The sequence below is a fragment of the Haliotis cracherodii genome, unplaced genomic scaffold (assembly GCF_022045235.1).
Source record: "Haliotis cracherodii isolate W230 unplaced genomic scaffold, xgHalCrac1.p SCAF_28, whole genome shotgun sequence".
Taxonomy (NCBI): Eukaryota; Metazoa; Mollusca; class Gastropoda; order Lepetellida; family Haliotidae; genus Haliotis; species Haliotis cracherodii.
Window position 1 is genome coordinate 1,875,852 of NW_027266284.1, and position 21,229 is coordinate 1,897,080.

General features: G+C 38.5%; 2 pseudogenes; both read right to left on the reverse strand.

Annotated features, from left to right (window-relative positions):
- Nucleotides 1-8,193: 8,193 nt before the first annotated feature.
- Nucleotides 8,194-9,483, reverse strand: LOC139473307 (uncharacterized; annotated as a pseudogene).
- Nucleotides 9,484-19,269: 9,786 nt separating this feature from the next.
- Nucleotides 19,270-21,223, reverse strand: LOC139473308 (uncharacterized; annotated as a pseudogene).
- Nucleotides 21,224-21,229: the final 6 nt, after the last annotated feature.

Consider the following 21,229-nt stretch of genomic DNA (forward strand, 5'->3'; position numbering starts at 1 on the left):
TTTTAAGTTATATTTAATAGTTATTTTTCCCACAATGATGGTGTGTGGGGACAGTAAATATTAGTCTTTGCATCAGCACAGTGTAACTGATCAAACTTCAATTATTATCTTTAGTTTAAACATATTTATTCAACAATTATTATCTTGCACTCTGAAAATCAACTATGTGAATAAGTAACTCTCTGATGTCATCATTTTAATTTTAGTATTCCATCAATAATGAATAAATCAGATCCTAACATATACATACTAAACTCATATGGACATTAATCTTGTGCATTATGTGGTTTGTTTCCAAATAAAACAATTCTGAAATATAATTTAATAGGAATTAATTTAATTTAATTACAGTAACAGTACTTGTAACAGTACATTACATTTTTGTTTGTTTAATCACAAGAACCATGGTGGCACATAAGCTGGTTAGTTTGCCATAGGTTTCTTAGAAAATGCTATCTCAGTCTTCTGGTTGGAATGAAAAGAAACATGCCTGTGTACATGTTTACCCTTGCCAGATGTATTTTTTCCAGTCAGCCAATCCATTACTTTTGTTCACCTTATGTGGTCTATTTTATACATACAGGTACTGCTTCCAAACTGTTTTTTCTTTGTATGCAATCACAGTATCACAACTTCCTCAGCTGGTGTGTATAAAAGTTCCCCTGTCATCATGAAAAAAGAATTATAAAGGAAAGTCATATTTTCATTCAAAAACATATCTGTCTTTCCTTGAATACTCTTTGTCTAAGTGCCAGAAATGTAAGTGTCATAAAAAAATTAAAAAAAGATTTTCATAAGGACTTTTCTTAGATAGACCTAGATCTAAGTCAAACCATGTGACTAGTTAGGTAGAATTATAACCTTATAAGCCCTCATTTCTGAGGTGTCCATATTTTTCACATTTTTAGGACTAAACGTGATCCGTGTAGATCTGCCTGTTTTGTTATGTAAAACAAATTCTTGTCTTAAAAATTGAGAAAAGGAATCATTCAGACGAATTTTTTTTATCCCATTGATTCACGAAAATCAGTTGAAATGTACAGTGGTGACTTTTGTACCCAAAATTTCTAGTAATTTGTTACCCAAATGGGTATGTGATTTTGTAGATCTACCTAGAATTATTTCAAAGATATACATTAATTTGGTGTCTTAAACTTAACATAATATCACTTTCCTATCAAAACAATTCATTCTAACTTAGGTTTAACCAACTTAACTGGCCTCTCCTTCAGTGACAAGACGTCAATTTTCTCTCAAAACTAAACAATCAATTTCAAGGATCACAGTCATAATCATATTTGGAACTTGATGAAATATTTTATTATGTGTTCTGTTCATCTACATTAAAACATAAATATAATTATAGATCTATTGTCTTATGTTCTTAGGTACAAATTCACAAAGTATTTTGGGTACAATTTAATTTGTTTTGGGTACAAAATCACACATATATATAAATAGGAGCCTAGAATCTATATATATATTTACACTACCTCGTTGTGTACCAAAATGTTATCGGTTCAGAGGACGGGAGGTTCTCAGAAAGTTTTCAACAACATCTTTAATATTTAAATTGTTCTTTTTGTAATGTTAGACCAATAACAATATTATGTTATTATTATGGCATATCAATACGTTGGATCGCTCTCCGTTGCGCTCGTTTATAGAAAATATTTTAAAATTAAAATCATCGAGTGTGAAATCCATTACGGTTTCGGATTTAGACTTACACATTTTATGGCGACAATCACGAAGAAATATGAAACAAATAAGAGTGAAGACTGCTCTCCAGATCAATAAATAGTAAATAGTTGACGAAAAATAGTAAATTATGTATTTTCTTTTGAATTTGAATCTATTTCGGAATTTCTTTATGATAGCTTACCAACTTTTGCATATTTTGCTTCCATGTGTCACATGCGGTACGTGCTTCCGGTTTCAGAAATGATAGCTAAAATTGCAAGTATTTTGATTATTTCTCATAAAAATGCATTATTTTGCTATTGAATGGTTTACCTAGAATGTATATCAGTTCAGATTTTGCGTATCATCCAATATTTGTCATTTTTCGCAGTGTTTGTTGACTTTGTTCGACTCAACAAATCGCGAGTTAGGCCACGCCCAAACGTATCACTGACGTTTGTCGGCTTGGCAATGTGTCGGAAAGTTTATCAATCAAAATCATTTGCAAACTCTTTAAAAATGAAATTCTTTTTACAAAGATTTATACATGCGTGTCAATAATTCTAGAAAATTAAGTTAGATGTAACAAAATGATTGTAATAGCCTAACGGGATAACTATGCATGTGGAGTTGTTTGTTTACCGCCGTTGCCATGATCGTACAAGTTCCATCCAATCGATGATGTTACGATTCAGATTGTTTTTGTTTACAATTAATTACACCGAGTTGTTGCTAATTTTTAGAAATAAAGGGACATGAGTGTATTCCTTTCGTCAGCAAACAAAAAATTATGATCGAATAGGAAAAATGATGAAATTATAAAGAAAATATCGGACTGCATGCCGCTCAACGTGAAGTGCCAAAAGTCAACAATGGCCGTTCCTGGTAGATGTGTGCCGAGAAGTTTGGCCGAAACTTTTTTAACTCGCGATATTTTCTTTTTGAGGTAAATAAATGACTGAACGTTTTGATATTGAGCAAGCTGAGCATTTATGCATGTCATACGTAATTTAAATGTTACGCAAAGCCTTCTTGGTAAATAGATATGGCGAGTTTTATTTTGGGGTGTTGTTATGCTATTCGCCTGTCGAATGGGTTCGACATCAGATGCACGGGGATGGACACCTCTGTCGAATGGGTTCGACGTTAGCGTGCAGAGCTTTAAGCCTGTAAAAGGCACCCAGTGACAGTAGACTTATAGAGATAGCTGACAAAAGGTCAGATGTTATACAGCGGAGCTTTGCGTTATGTTCTCTTCTCCCTGTGCAGTATTCTTTTGTCTCTACGTTCTAGGAGGCTCCTGACCCGGTTACCAATTCTAATTATAAACAAAATACAAAGAATAACATTGGATTTAAAGTTTATTTACACGGGAAAAAAACAACAGGGGCAAAATCCTTCTCTTATCTATACCCTATGTAATGTTCCCCCTTCCCTACCTACGTAAACCTATTCAACCTTATAACTTAAACTTGTACTCTTCACCACCCCTCTAACTTAACTCCCAAAAGTAAAACGTCTATAAAACAAACCAATTCAATACCTACTCTACTTTTCCCCCACCCATACATCTTAATCTAATATATCAACGAAAGCCCGAAAATAATAATAAATGATCCTGGTTCAGGACGCGGGAGTCGACCATGCTTACCAGATACTGGTGAGTGACGACTGACGATTCTCTACCAAGGGTAGGCTTATAAAGCCAACACGCGGACCATGTGACCAGGAAAACAGATACAACCAATGAACACGCTCTCCCAATCATGGCTTCCGCGTAGCCGAGCATGCAAGAAGCATGGCATCGTCACGTCTTCCCAGCCACTACGCCCGCGTGGGCATAAGCTTCTACACAAGGACTACAAAGATAGGTACTACGTCAGCCGTTCAACTCCCCCTTAAACTTACCCACCCACTACGTTCTTAAATATATATATTTACCCACAATAACCCCAGGTTGACCACATTCCCCCCCCCTTAAATAAAAAAGTTACCCTTTTTGCCCACTTCAAAAATACAAAAACAACACAAATCTAAAAAATTCAACAAGTGTAAATATATAGAAAAACCTGTATAGTATATAAAAAAAATAATTAGATTCAGGCCCATGCAATATGGTCAAAATGTGAAATGCGACATGTGGACTTCTCAATCGCTTGAGAAGTTTGCCAGTGTTTCCTGATCTTCTACCTCCTGAGACTCACGGCTCAGGCGTCGTGAGGGCTGTGCCGATATATCTTGGGTAGCCTGCTCCCAGTCAGTTCTTGTAGTCCCTAAAACAGGGTCTCTCCAAGGAAGAAGACAGTCCTGGCATGGTTTACAGCATGCACACATGTCACAAGATTTCAACCATCCTTTAATGTCCTTAGACATTCCTGGCCAATAAAATCTGGTTTTGATAGATGTCATAGTTTTATCTTGACCGAAGTGCCCAGCTGTACGTGAAGTATGCAAATATTCAAAAATTGATGTACGTACAGCTCCAATCTATGATTTATGATTTCTCCGTTTGCTCACAATCAACTGACAACAACTTCAATACCGGACCTATGCCAGTGTCAGCTAATTGCCAATCAAGCAACTCATCCCGAGTCCACACTGGTAACCAGTTAGCCACACTGCCAGGGGCTGCAGAGTCACTGAATAGTCTACAACCTACTCCAGAACTATCAGAGCCATCATCCGTAGAATTCCCATCTTCCTCCAAATCAGTAGGAATAACATTCCTCTCCTCTACTTCTACCGGACTGACAGGTTCAGGTGACTGAACACGGCTTTCTGCAACTTGCAGTTCATCAATAGGCTCTATTGATGCGACCAACTGACTATCATGCTGACTACAAGCCAAATCTGAAGAATGACAATTAAGACACTTCTCAAAAGTACACCTTCGCTGTGACCTACGTGACTTCCCATCCGCTTTCTCATGCTTTCTACCAGGCCTATACTGGATCTCAAAATCATAGGTTTCTACCTTGCTAATATTCCTTCTGGATCCTTGAAGTTTTGCAGCCAAATCAAAGGAGCATGATCAGTGCGCAAAACAAACTTTCTGCCATATAGAAAGTGTCTAAAGTGCTTAAGGAATGTTACCACTGCCAGAAGCTCACGTTTGGTTGTGCAATAGTTGCATTGTAACTGTCCCAGAGTATGACTTGCATACGAAAGAACTTTTTCATCTCCATCCTGCACCTGTGACAATACTGCACCTATACCAAACCCGCTAGCATCCGTATAAAGCACTTAAAGTCCTTCGTCTTGAGGAAATGCAAGTACTGGAGCAGTTATGAGACATTGCTTCAACTGATCAAATGCCTTCTCACAATCCTTAGTCCATTGAAATGGTATACCCTTTCGAGTGAGCTGCACCATAGGAGAAGCGATATCCGAGAAGTTTGGTACAAACTGTCCATAGTAACCTACAAGCCCTATGAAACTGCAAATATCTGACCGGGTTTCCGGTCTAGGCCAGTTTTTGACAGCTTCTACATTTTCTGGACTACATATAAGACCATTTGCTGAGACTATGTGTCCTAGAAAAGCAACTTCAGGTTGAAAGAGCGTACACTTTTTAGGTTTGAGTTTCAAATTTGCCTGTCGAAACCGAATGAAAACTAACCTAAGATTGTTTGAAGCAGACTGAAAATCCGACCCAAAAACGATGACTTCGTCCAGGTAACACAGACACTTTTTCCCCTTTAATTTTCCCAGTACCCTGTCCATCAATATCTCGAAAGTAGCTGGAGCGTAAGTGAGCCCAAACAGCATGACATTGAATTGATGGAGTCAGACATGAGTAGCGAAAGCTCTTTCAGATCCATTCAGATCCAAAGTGACGCCATTCAATTTTCCAAAATCAATACAGAACCTGCGGGATCCATCTTTCTTGGTTACTAGACAAACGGGAGCAAACCAAGGACTGCTACTAGGCTCTATAAATGTTCTGCTGCAACATCTTGTCAATTTCCTCCTCTACTAACTGTTTCTTAGTTAAAAGAACCCTCCTAGCAGGTAATTTGATAGGGGTTGCCCCACCACTATGATGGTATGCGTAATCTCATCCGTCTGCCCTAACAAACCATCTTCCTGAAATTCTCACACTAATTCAGAAACAGACTGTTTTTGGCTTTCTGAAGGATCAGTGGAACAGCGATCAACTAGTGACTGCAAGTGTCTTGGTAAGCCCTGGCTTTTAGCATTAGCAGTAACAACATCCTCACACGCAACTACCATGCCAACTGTACCCATTACTGATGAGCTATCTATGGTTACCCTCTTGCTATTCATATTCAGCACTGAAATGACTACTACATCCTTGTCAGGTTGGACTAGACTCCTAGCCACAAAAATTCCCTTGTTTCTCCAATAATTGTTTGGCTCAACCAAACCCAAATCAGCACCAAATGAACCGTCAACAGTACATTTGATTAATTTCTCAGAATTCTCAGTAACCAATAACCTTATCAATAATTCTGACCCGTACACAATTGCTTGTGTTCAATTTGTACAACTTAAGACAACCTCTAGATGTAGACAGTGTCTTTCGTCTCACATATACCTCACCATCATAATCCTCCAGGATATCCATGCCAAGAATACTACTATGGAAACTCAATCATCTATTCTCAGCACTTCCGAATCCCCCAGATACCGTTATTGATAAGTTCAAAAAAAAATGTTTTAGTATCATATGGGGTAACAAACCAGACCAGATAAAAATATCTCAAATTATATGTGATAAAGATGGTGGCATAAAATGTCCTAAAATAAGAGAGATGATTTATTCTCAGAAACTAACCATGATAAGACACGCCTTTGCCTCGAAGTCAAAATGGCGGAACCTTTTCTTTCGTAATACCTCACTTATCACTAAACACAACGTATATGAAGTAAGGGGTAAAGATCATAAGACACATATCCTTTCCTGCATAAACAACCCGTTCCATAAAGATCTTGTACAGAGTTGGTGGATGGTCGTAGAGGGACTGAACAAAAATGTTTCACTGAACAAAGACATTATGTCTCAATCAGTTTGGTTAAACGATAACATCCAGGTGGGGCACAAAACTTTTTTCATGAGAAAATTGTACGACAAGGGAATAAAATTTGTTAATGATTTCATCGATGACCAAGGGCAATTTTATACACACACAGATTTTTGTAGGATATATTCTACTGATGTTAACTTCTTAGATTATTTAAGCATCAGAGAATCGATTAAGAAATTCTGTCGTGAACATAATATTGTGAATATGAACAAAATTGCCTGTCCATTGATACCGTTCCAATCATCTCACCTCAAAAATCAAAAAGGATCCCAACATCTCTATCAGATATTGATAACAAACCATAAGGATGGAAATCAACATTTTGCAAAATGGGAACACATATTTGGTCATGACATAGGTGAAAGACAACGTGCTAGCTATAACCTAGTGCCTTTCAAATGCAACAATCCCACCAAATTCCAATGGTTTCAGTATCAAATCTTACATCACATTTTACCCACAAATTCACATCTTTATAAAATGGGATACGTGGATAGTGATTTGTGCAGTTACTGTTCTAAAGAGACAGAGTCTGTGTTTCACTTATTTTGGGAATGCTCCTGTGTTCACCCTCTTTGGAACGAATTGAAAGTCTGGCTTTCTTCGGACGCTCAAATAAATGAAAATATATCTGAGGATATAGTTTTCCTGGGTTACACCCAAAGAAACAATTCTCCTCTCAACATAATGATAATATATTAAAATATAACATATTAATTAAAAGAATACAACATAAAAGCCAGATTTCAAAGACATCCAACAGGAGCTTTCCGACTAAATGTGCAGCAACTTTGAATTTGAATGTTAACATGTTTAATAAGTTTTGGTCAAGCTGTCATTTACTATTTTAGAAAATGTAGTGACAAGTCTAATATGTATGCGCAACTTATGTAAAATGCAACAAAAATAATAAATTATAAAAATGAAAAAAGAATACTACCCATAGTACCCAAATCTGCAAACACAAACTCTTGCTGAAACTGCACGTTTCCAACACAAAACTCAAAACAAGCAGAACCATGAACAACTATAGGTGTACCGTTGGCCGTAAAGAAATCTTTATGATCTTTCTTCAGCTTATCATCCTGTAAACCCAGTTTAAGGACATAATCTTGTGAGATAATCGAGACTGGAGACCCAGTATCCAACAACCGTCTTGAGGTAACCCCTTTCATCAGAACATCTATATACAAACATTTCTGAGGCTTCAAAGAATGCAAAATAATTTTCTCCCGTGGACTAGACATACCAGTCCGGGTTAGCGAAGATGACTTCATCGGTTTCCCTACACCTGACGCTGACAAAGATAACCTCTCCCCCAACCCAACACTATGGAGTGAAGATTGCTTCACCAAGGGATCTACACTATTCCCTACCAACTTAGGAAAATCTACTTGCACTCCAACATCAACAGTTAAAATAGGTTTGTCTTTCACATCAGGTGAAGATAACATCACCAGAACTACATCTTCACATGGCCTACCCATCTGTCCAACATTGGCCGAAGTCCCAGCCTCGATCTCAGCCTCCTCTAGTTTCCCTATTCAGGTTTATTAGTAACAGACAGATCCGGTAAGCCCAGCTTTGATAAGTAAGGACACCCATCACGAAAATGACCTGGTTGACTGCAGACACAGCAGGCATTGGCCCAACACTACGCAAACTACTACGTTTGAAACTTTGCAGAAAATCATCTGTCAACTGGGCAACTGCCTCAAGTGTCACCCCAGTACTACCAACTGGTTGAACAGTCTGACTGATTCCTGCTACTCTGTCTAAAGTTTCAGGTTTCTTTCTCCTGCTACCATCGACAGCTTCAAACTCCATGGCGTATGAAATAGCATTTTCAAGTGTTTGGGGATGTGCAAATGTGACATGTTTCCTCATGTCAAAGCAATGCAGGCCAGTTAAGAACTGATAAATTAAATGTACCTCTAGTGATGAATAAGTGCTGGGAGGGTAAGCTAAATTTGCTAATCTACAGGGCTGATACCCATAATCCGAAACAGTTTTGACATGAGCTTGTTGACGATTTCGGAATTCACTTCTATAGGCTAAATTACATCTACTGGGTTGAAACGCTGACTCAATGCACTTTTGACCGCCTGACAACTATTGAGTTGTCCTAACGTAAGATTACTCAAAAGTTTTTGTGCTGCGCCTCTCAAACACATACTAAGTTGTTGAGCCTTTTCATACTCGGTCCACCCATTCCACGCAGCAACTTGTTCAAAATGACCAATATAATCTTGCCAATCACATGACGTTCCGTCAAATTTGTCAGGTCTAACTTCCCGATGAGAAACCCTAATCTTCTCAAATTCTGACAAAACAGTGCCCGCTGTATTTAATGACCTTGCACTATCAAAACCTCTTGGTCTCGGAAAATCAAACCTTGACCTATCCTGTGACATTTCTGGTGGACTGAAATGAACAGAACGGCCACCCGTCATGATGCTGCCTGGTAAAAAGTGACCCAAAAACCGATAATCAGCGTTCGATGTTCAGGTGCATTAAAGCCTGACCCCAAATATGTATTCCTGCCAGCCTGTCCACTCCTTAAACCGACAGCATCTACAAACGGTAGAAGTGTGTACGGTGCAGATGTAGGATACGTATTTTGCCGAGGTGGTGGTAACTCACTTATCAAATCGATAAGTGGTTCCTGTGTATTAACACCGGCCCTACCAAGAAAATGATCATCATCAGTCTCAGACAAAACTGACCAACTTAAACCTAAACCTTCAGTCATATTTTCACTTGAATTTTAATTTAGTTTTCAGAAACAGACTATAACTAGAAATTGAAAAATATAACCCGATCCTTGTCTCGGCACCAAATCTGTAATAGGCGCCCTCTAAAGCCTGCAAAAGGCGCCCAGTAACAATAGACTTATAGAGATAGTTGACAACAGGTCAGATGTTATACTGCGGAGCTTTGCGTTGTGTTCTCTTCTCCCTGTGCAGTATTTTTTTTGTCTCTACTTTCTAGGAGGCTCCTGGCCCGGTTACCAATTCTAATTATAAACAAAACACAAAGAATGCTGTTGGATTTAAAGTTTATTTACACGGGGGAAAAACAACAGCGGCAAAATCCTTCTCTTATCTATACCCTATGTAATTTTCCCCCTTCCCTACCTACGTAAACCTATTCAACCTTATAACTTAAACTTGTACTCTTCAACACCCCTCTAATTTAACTCCCAAAAGTAAAACGTCTATAAAACAAACCAATTCAATACCTACTCTAGTTTTCCCCCACCCATACATCTTAATCTAATATATCAACGAAAGCCCGAAAATAATAATAAATGATCCTGGTTCAGGACGCGGGAGTCGACCATGCTTACCAGATACTGGTGAGTGACGACTGACGATTCCCCACCAAGGGTAGGCTTATAAAGCCAACACGCGGACCATGTGATCAGGAAAACGGACACAACCAATGAACACGCTCCTTACATCTCCCCTCTCCCAATCATGGCTTCCGCCTAACCGAGCGTGCAAGAAGCGTGGCATCGTCATGTCTTCCCAGCCACTACGCCTGCGTGGGCATAAGCTTCTACACAAGGACTACCGTTCAGCCGTTCAACTCCCCCTTAAACTAACCCACCCACTACGTTCTTAAATATATATATTCACCCACAATAACCCCCCGGTAGACCACAAAGATATCATTAAACAATTGACATCCTGCTGTACATAATCATATTAGAAATATATTCAAGATATCTTAAATTCAATTCAAGATATCTAGAAATAAGTTATACATATCAACAAATGCGGGGCTGTCGGGTAGCCTAGTAGCCAAAGCGTTCGCTCGTCACGCTGAAGACCCGGGTTCGATTCCCGACATAGGTACAATATGTGAAGCCCATTTCTGGTGTCCTGATATTGCTGGAATATTGCTAAAAGCGTTGTAAAACCATACTCACTCACTATCAACAAATGCATTACAGATACCATTTATTCGTTTTAAATATCTTTAATTCGGTTAGAGATATTTTTAATTCAATCAAAGATATCATTAATTCTGACCGTTACTGAGTTAAAGATATCATTAATAACTTTGAAGATATCTTCATGTCAATTGTTGATATCTGTGATATGATTTAAGTAACATGAAGGAATGACAAAGGAATTATTCCGGTCCTCAAAAGTGCGGGAAATGATTTACAGATATCTTCAAATAATTCCGGTCTGTATATCTGTAAACTCTTCCGGTTCCAAAATGGCGGCAAACCATGCCTAACTTTTGCAGGAACTAGTCTCAACAGCACTCCAAGCAATTCACGGAGGAGTTGAGGGGACTGACTATGACAGCAGTGATTAATTTGAAAACATGGTCTCCGTAGTGAGAAGAACTTTTCCGCCATGGTTAGAAACATTACCCACAATACCTAACAGACGGAAGTATCTGAAGATATCTATACATATGTGGAAGTCTTTAATAATGGCAACATTAAAGATATCAATACTTATTTATTGATATCTGTATTAAGTTTAAAGATATCAGGAATTGATTTACTGATATTATTACAAAACATGACTTTTTGATGTCTTTAAATCAAATTTTGATATCATTAATCGAATTTAAAATATCATCATTCTTTTTCAAGATATGAGTAATAAGCTTTACCATATTCTAAATTCATTTCGTGATATCTTAAATTTTATAGCAGATATCTGTTATTATCTGTATTTAAGATATCTTCAATTCCATTCAAGACATATTCAATTCAATTCACGATATCTTCAATTCAATTCAAGATATCTTTAAAACAATTGAATATAACAGTAATTCCGTGATAAATGTGAAAACGGTTTGCCATACTATCGCTGTGAGGAGCTTGAGCTATGCGTCTGATTCACGCAACTGTCTTGCTCTTAGATTCACATGAAACAAGCTGGGCGATTCTACCAAAAGTGGCAATATTAACATATACTTTCATCACAAATTTGGTTATAGATCTAAATGTATTTGTTTTGACACAGTTATTGTAACCTTTGTTAATTAATGTAAATTGGGTCGTTATCAAAATTTGTTCTCACATGTACGTAGAGGATACTTTCATCTACCGTACCATATATGATATAATAATCGTGAGTGTCGTTACCCAGACACTGAAATTGTCTTGTGAAGTTGCGACACTAGTTGGATATAGTTTTTACATACATTTATATTTGAAATAAAAGTGATAACTTAATTAATGTTAATTTATTTAAATCTTTGGGAGCCTGTTGATCATTCACTTTCATTTGGCATTTTCCGTATTTTAACAAGATACTGAGATCATTTCAAATTGACAAACTATCAGCGCTAAAATAAAAACACAAATAAATTAATCAAAAGAACACTGCGGAATTGAACTTTTAATGCTTCATATGATAATGATGAGTATTAGTTTGATATAGTTTTTTTATATATATCTAGTCAAATCGATATTCACTCATTCATATTCACGATTAAGAATTTTTCCAACTTGGATCGCAACTTCACAAGAGTCAGTGTCTTACTCTCACACAATGGCTTGTCATGTGGGTGACATAGACAAATGTCATATTTGTAAGACCTGGCGTCAAGCCTGTCTTGTGAAGTCTGTCCTGTATTGCCTCATGCAGAACTAATCGAGTTTTGATATGTTTATCAAATTAATCAAAGGGTTATTAAGTTAATGCAGTATTCCTTATGTCGCGATATGCGTTAGAATATCAAAATCGACAGACAAGTGAAACCATTGGACATAAGATTCTTTATAAAGTCACAGTACACTCATGCATACATTGTACTCAGTGTTGTATTTTACTTGAAACCAAATGGACTTTTTCCTGTTTTAGATATAGCCTAAGGCAGCACTCCTGCAGCATTTCTACCTTCGTCTCTAACTAACTCAGGGGTAGAATAGGTCTTCAGTAACCCAAGCTTGTTGTAAGAGGAGACTAACAGGATCGGGTGGTCAGGCTCGTATCCCAATTGCATGGATCGATGACCATGATCACTGGATTGTCTAGTCCAGACTCGATTATTTAGAGACCGCCGTCATATAGGTGGAATATTGTGCAGCGTGAAACAACAAACAAACAAACAAACAAACTGTCTTCATGTGATATCATGAAAATTACATACGCAAGCATACCTTGAAAAACGGTCTCTCATCACTAGGGCTGTTGACAATCCACTGTTTCCGAACTTCTTCATTATTTTTAATGCGGTGGAAGGACAACGTTTTGTCTTAATGGCCATCATTCCAGCAGCGTGGTGCACAGCAGTGTTGTGCCATTCTTGTAAGTGTATAGGGAGCCTCGTTTTGAATTTCTTTTAGCGGGTCGCGTGAGAAGTGCGTATTCCTTTTGAGAAATATTTTGCATTTTATAACTAAGCTGTTTTATAGGAACCAAAAATTTTTCCTAAATATCTATACTATGTAGAAACACTGACATAATTTCTCATAATTTCTTAACTTGCCTGTTTCCTAAGTAATAAAACTTAATTTTTGTCGAGATTAACTTTTAAACCCATACATTACAAAATGTTTGCAAGACATCTATTTTCCTCTTTAGTTTGGGGACTGTATTTGAAAAATGCCAAAATCGTCAACATACAAAAGCAAAAATAGTTCCATTAAATCCTGATGAACAAAGATTCCTCTACCTCCAAACTGTTGGATTTCATTCTCCAACTGATGAAATAAAAGAGGACTTAAAATACAGCCACTGAAACAATTGAAATAATCTGATATACTGTTCTTTGAAATTTAAACCGAAGATAATGTTTTAGAATAAATATCTTTTATAATAAAACATATTTCCCCACAAATTCCATTCAATGAAGAACAAACCAATGCAGATCCCTATCGAAACAAACAACATCTGGAAATCTACAAACATGCAGTAAAATTTTCCCTTTGATTTCGATAAATATTTCTGAACTAGAGATTGAAGTATACTGTAAAACAGGAATTTAATGCAACATGAAAATAATGCGAGCTCTTGATTTTAGACATAAATGCGCATTTTAAAAATGCAAGTGCCCATACCCTTTCCTTAAAAAATTATGCACTGGATTTATGTTCTGTGTTATTTTAATTAATGTAACCTATGTAAATAAAAGCCTTACCTGAAAATGCATCGTTTGTTTCAAATGACGTTTTGAGCAGGAACTGTGAGTAGACAGAGATGAATAAAATAACTGTGCACATTAAATCCCCTGTCCATGTTTTTTCAGTGTGAGATTCCTTCCTTATTTTAATATTATTTAAGCTAATTGCCCGTATGTTTGATGGCCAAGCGTGAGAATGGTTTCCTAATCATACTGTCTACTGTAGAACAGCCCTTCCAGAAAACCTGCCTGGCATCCTGAAAGTTTATCATATAACTCCACGAACTGTTTCAACCTGTTATTTAAAACCTGCAAAAAAATCTTGCCACAAATATCCATTAGTGTGATACCCAGATAGTTACTTACATCATGGACACTTTAATTTCCTTCTTAAGAAGGATAAGTATAATGCTTTCTAACCACTCATCCGGAAAAGTACAAGCTATATTCAGCTATATCACAGTCGTCCGTAATGCTTGTGTTGTTGAGAGAGACTCGTGGGGTAGTCACAGCATCATGGTGTGGGGTGGAATTGGCCTTGTGGTCTTCCAGAATATCGGTCCATGGAGAGGCAATGGTGTCACAGCAGCTGGGTTCATTGATCAAGTCTTGAGACCACACGCCATACCTCATTTGGCACCTCGCCGCAACCATGAGTTTCAGTATGATAACACCCATGCCCACACTGCGAGAGCAACAAGAGGAATCAGAACCATGCAGTGGTCTGCCCTCCGTCCCGATTCAAATCCCATTGAGCACCTGTGGGACGAGATTCAAAGATGGCTGAATGACGTCCAATCAAGGCCGACAACTGCATCTGTCAGGCATTCCTCAGAGTGTGGGCTCAAGTGCCTATGGTCTTCATGAACTGCCTCATCCATTCCATGTATCAACATTGCACGGCAGTCATAAATGCACATGGCGGACACACGAGATACTGACTTGTGGTGCCATTTTCTCAGAGACCAGTGTTGTGTTTCACTTTAAGAACATTTGACACTTTAATTTCAACCTTGATTATCAGTTTTGCCAAGTTTCATCTTTATAATATGAGGGCACCATGTTTTTATCATCAAGATCTTGTGGTGGATTTGTGGTGACCTGAGGCTCTGGGGAGGAGCACCTAGACTTATGATCTTCTTCGGGGAGTTGTGCATGTGTTGCATGTCAGCTTTTCCAAAAGCTCAGAGTATGTTTTCAATCTGTCAGCATGTATAATGGACTTGTGGTCTTTGCCAGTGTGAGAATTATCATAATATAACATCTATACTAAGTTTTTCTATAATAATTAGATCCACATCAAGTGCTTTTATGAGTTATCATGGTGTAATATTTATACATCATTTCATATAATTATCATGGAACTGTTCTAGGTGAACAATACCTTCCAAATGACGTGCTGGTTTTCTTGGGGAATTAGTCAGCAAAGAGCCAGAGTCACAGGAGACTAATCACAATTTTATTTACAAGAACAATTAACAATTTACAATATACTTAGAAATAACTGAGGGTGCCACAGAGAGTCGGTACACACTCTGGGCTGTGGGAGAGAGGTCTGCTTGGTAAGAGAGTCAAACCCCTTCTCTGCTAGAACTTGGCTACAGTATGTATTTAATGAAAGTTTGAACAATAGAAAGGAATGTGATTGGTTGATACACGATTGGTTGTGTCCTATGCTAAATGGATGGCTGGACAGAGGGGAATACTAAATCCTGTTAATCCTGTTGGACTGGCACTAATCTTGTTGACATATTTACTGGATGCTTGAAAGAGATTAGGGTGTCACTATAGATGAGCTTGTGTGGGGCTAATCCTTAATGCCCTATAGACGAGCTTGTATGGGGGCTAATCCTTAATGCACTATAGACGAGCTTGTATGGGGCTAATCCTTAATGAGTCTTAATTGAAGTAATGTTATTCTAATATACCCCGGTAGGTGATGACAGATATACTTAAATAAATATCCTTTGTCTGGGAGATGGGATCTTGATACCTTAGGCTAGCAACCATCTAAAAAGCTATAACTGAAACTACTGATATTTTATATATGCATTTTACCTGATGATAATTATTACTTGCTAAACTATAATTATATGAAATGGTGTATAAATATTACACCATGATAACTCATAAAAGCACTTGATGTAGATCTAATTATTATAAGATAACTTAGTATAAATGTTAACCATGATATAATTATAGTTTAGCAAGTAATACTTATCATCAAATAAAATGCATATATAAAATATCAGTAGTTTCAGTTATAGCTTTTTAGATAGATGCTAGCCTAAGGTAATGGGAGCGCATCTCCTAGACATACTATTTAATAAGACAAGAGTTATGTCTACATAGTTTTATAGATTTGAAGCTTTTAGATAAATGCTAGCTTAAGGTATCAAGACCCCATCTCCCAGACAAAAGATATGTCTACATAGTCTTATAGATTACCTTGAACTATTTTATTTAAGTAAATCTGTCATCACCTATATTAGAATAACATTCAGCAATTACTTCAATTTAGACTCATTAAGGATTAGCCCCCATACAAGCTCGTCAATAGTGCATTAAGGATTAGCCCCTATACAAGCTCGTCTATAGTGACACCATAATCTCTTTCAAAGCACCCAGTAAATATGTCAACAAGATTAGTGCCAGTCCAACAGGATTAACAGGATTAAGTATTCCCCTCTGTCTAGCCATTCATTAACCACAAGGCACAGCCCATCGTGTATCAACCAATCATATTCCTTTTTGTTGTTCTAATTTTTGTAAAGTACACACAGAAGCCAAATTTTAAGCAGAAGGGGTTTGACACTCATACCAAGCATATCTCTCTCTCACAGCCCAGAGGGTTGTACTGACTCTCTGTGGCACCCTCAGCTATTTTCTAAAATATAGTAAATTGCTCATTAATTGTTCTTGTAAATAAAATTGTGACTGTGACTCCGACTCCGACTCTTTGCTGAGTAATTCCCCCAAGAAAACCAGCTCGCCATTTGGAAGGTTTTGTTCATCCGAATATTCCATAATAGAATGCTGAAGTTTGAAAGTGTGGTTTGGACCAAGTGCAGTGATAGTGGAAGGACTAGACCAACTTGGGAGAATGACCTTTTTTCACTGTAGGGTCTGTCATCAATACTCTGTCACCAACTGAGAAGGATGGAGGCTTGGCTTTGAGATCATGTCGGTCTTACTTGGTTCCTGGCTGATTTGCATAATATCCTTGGCAATGGATTTGGCTACCTTAAGATTGTCCAACAGGGTCCAGAGATGGTTTTCAGCAGTTTTTACCTGTAGTGGGTTTTGGAAGTAAGGCAGTGTCAACAGGAAGATGCATTTCCTTACCGAAGAGAAGATAGTGAGGAGAACAGTCAATATGCATACGGAAGAAGATGTCCTCATTTGGCCTAGGAACCATAGGAGCAGGTTTGGCTTTTGTCTGACGTTTTGATCTTTGACAGATATCACAAGACTTGATGTAGTTTTCAATGTCCTGATACATGCCAGGCCAATAATACTTATCAAGAAGAGCCTGTCTAGTTGAATCTCTACCAAGATGGCAGCCACCTATTTTGGAATCGTGATAGGAATAGTGGAGAACTTTGCACAGAATCACAGGAACAACAACCTGTCTGACAGAAGGAGGTCACATGCTTTTGGTGCCTCTGTATTTTGCCTGGTGAAAGTGATACAGAATACCATCCACCATTTCAAACTCTTGTGCACGCCTCAAAGACCTTTGATTTGAGAGTCTGTGTAACTGTTTGGGATTTCACCTTTCTGAAGATAGTCAATGATAGACCTGAGGTCAGGGGAGTTATACTGCTTAGAATCAAAATGTTCATCATCAAAATCAGTGGAGGCTAAGAGGATGGCTGGGCATGTTGTCTTTAATTCATTGGTGTACACAAAGTCGATTTCTAAGGAGACTGGATCTTCAGGAATGGGGGCTTATGGTGCTGGTTCAGTAGTGGTCAGTGGTGTATGTTTGGAATGTAATGAAGGTGGTGTGTGTCTGTCATTTGTGATGGGAAGAGTTTTAGGTTCAGGATATTTTGTTGAGATATTGCATCTGCATTGGTATTTGATTTGACAGGACGATGTACAATTTCAAAATCATATTCCTGTAGCATGAGGAACCATCTACCCAAATGACCTGTTTCTTCCTTTATATTGTGTAGCCATGTGAGTGCTTTGTGATCTGTATATACCCTGAATTTGCAAGATAAGCTCTAAAGTGCCTTATACCTTCTTGAAATGCCAAACATTCAAGCTGTGAAACACCCCAATTTCCTTCTGATGGATGCAGTGACCTACCACCATAGCAAATGACACATTCTCGACCCTGGGAGTCTTTTTTACCTAAAATATACCCAATAGATGTCTTAGATGCATCTGTGGTGAGAATGAAAGGATGATTAGGATTTGAGTAAGCAAGAACTGGAGCAGAAGTTAGTTTTTGCTTAAGTGAATGCTTGTTGGGCTTTGTCTGACCAGAGGAATTGGATGTCTTTCTTGAGAAGCTCATAGAGTGGAGAGGCTATTCCTTAAAAATTTGAGACAAATTTCCGGTAGTAGCCTGCTATGCCTAAAAATGCCTAACATCATGAACGTTCTTTGGCTGAGGGATTTGATTGACTGCTTCAGTTTTGGATTGGTCAACTTCCATGCCGTCTTTTTTGACCGTCAAATCTTACCGACTTACTGAACTTATTTGGCTGCGAAATTACATTTACTTGGTTTCAAAGTAAGGCATGCTTGTTTGATTTTTTTAAATACACACTTCAAAGGGGTCAAATGTTCCTAAAACCATTTGGAAAATATGATGATATCATCAATGTATATTAAAATATACTTCTAATTCATTTCTTTCAAAGCTTCTGAGATTGTACTTTGAAGGCCAAAGGGGAGGCGATTCCACTCAAAAACACCATCTGGAGTAATGAAGGCTGATTTGTGTTTGTGTCCGGATGGAAAGGAATTTGTCAGAAGCCACTAGCACAATAAAAAAACACTGAATATTTTCACATGCCCTTCTCCAACAGCACCAATAACATCCTCAAAATGAATCAAAGGGAAACATATGAGCTTAGTGCCAGCATTGAATCAGCGATAATCAACCGCAAATTGAAAAGTATTATCCCGTTTTTTAACCATAACCACTGGTGAATGCCATTCAGAGGAACTTGGCCTAATAATGTTAGCATCCAAAATTTCTTTGATCTGCCTCGAGCATTCTTTGCGAATTTCAGCACTTTGAGGGTAGAAGGGAAGTTGAATTGGCCTGGCCTCACCTGTCTCTATCTTGCGTTGATGTAAGTGTGTTTGACCTAGTTCAGACCAGTTGTGTGCAAAGACAGATTTTTGTGTTTGTAGGAAAGAGAGTAGCGGTTGTTTCTGTTCAGGTGTAAGACAAGATTCACTGAAATCAAATGAGAGATTAGATGCTGATGTATTTTGTGAATGTTGGGATGAGTGTTCCTTCACCTGACCTATTGTTGATGTGACCTGATATGTTTGCATTGGCTTGATGTGACAAATTGTGGTTATGACCTGAAGATAATGCATTGATATGATGTGATGTAGGCTTTATGTGACCTAAAAGTGCTCTGTCTAAACCTATTATTGTGAAAACCTGAGTTAACACTTATGTGACCTATGATTGATATGATCCGAGGAAGGTTTGACCTGATGTGCCCTATGGTTGATGTGAACTGAGGAGGGAGGGTTGACTTGATGTGCCCTATGGTTGATGTGACCTGAGGAAGGTTTGACCTGATGTGCCCTATGGTTGATGTGAACTTAGGAGGGAGGGTTGACCTGATTTACCCTATGGTTGATGTGAACTGAGGAGGGAGGGTTGACCTGATGTACCCTATGGTTGATGTGAACTTAGGAGGGAGGGTTGACCTGACGTGACCAATGTGTACCTGATGCAGCGTAATTGACCTGACCTGACCTAAGATTAGGGTCAGGGGTATCGGAGAGAACTGATACACTGGATGGATCGATTTCTGAGGCAGTGGCAAGTACTCTTTTGGTATTCAGATGTACTGGTGAATAACTGGCATTTAATAATCGTATGTATACCGCTTTCTTGGATTTGGTTACAAGGCATCTACCACCTTGAAGTTTGGTTTTGGTCAGTTCTGCTACTGGCTCAAGAAATATACACCAAGAAATATGGACAGGGATATCTACTTGTAACTGACTGCTACTGACTAATGGGATTGTAACTGACTTCCTGCACTGGTTTCAACTAGAGCTATTGAAATAAGACCTTCATGGATATACAGACATTTGCGGGCAAGACAAACTGTAGCTTTTTTCGACTCCAGGAAGCCCATGCCTAAGATAAGGCAGTGATGGAGGGGAGAGAAGACATGGAAGGTTTGCGACAGACAGATATGGCCAATATTGACATCTAATGATATGCTACCTTGCACTTTGTGAATTTCGCCACCTACTCCTACAATTTCTGTTAAATGGGAGTCTGACAAATGTTTTTCCATGTAGCCTACTTTATGAAGGAAGTGCATGTTCACACAGCTGATTGAAGCCCCTCATGTCAACAAGTGCTATTGTCTTCACTTGCTGCACCTTTACAAGCACTGTGTTCTTGAGTAAGGGAGCCGCAAGTGAGACCAATGGTTTCTTGTGCCTGACCTCAGTGAGCTGAGAATCAGGTGTGGGTCCCTATTGCCTTGGAGCTCTATTCTGTGAATTATGAGCTCTCATGCAAACATTGTAATGATGTCCTACCCTGTAGTACCCAGTATGAGCAAATTGTTTGAAAGTGTGGGCACGCAGAACGATTTGAGCAATACATACCACAACCAAGACATCTTTGCAGGAGGAGTGGAATGGGTGTGAAGCGGGGTCGTTGTTGATGTTGTTCATACTGGCTGTAGCGACGCTGTTATTTGGCCTGGTGGAATGGAGGTGGCAGTTGATTAAACAGCCATGGTCCTTGCCGTTGACAGGATTCATGTGGCTGATATCTCGGTTGTTGCTGTTGCTGTTGCAATGAGGCCTGGGGAGCTGGAGAGACAGCCTGGACAGCTGGGGAATCAGTCTTTGAGATGAGAGAGGTGGTCAATGTTTGCCATCATGTTGACCTCTGACGACTGCACGCTTACCAGCTATTTCTGGGCCAGCTCTGCCTGGTGATGGACCTCCTGTAGATTGGTGGACTCTTTGTTATATACCCACTGACTGATGTTGAGTCGAAGGCCATTTACAGCTACGTCCACGATGACAGATGCCGGCAGCTTCAGGTGGATGGTTGCTGTCTCGACCCGGGTGATGAAGGTGTTGATGGATTCCTCCTGTTCCTGGGACAACTGTAACAAACTGACATCAAAGGCAGATGGTTGACATCTGGGTGTTGACATCTGGCT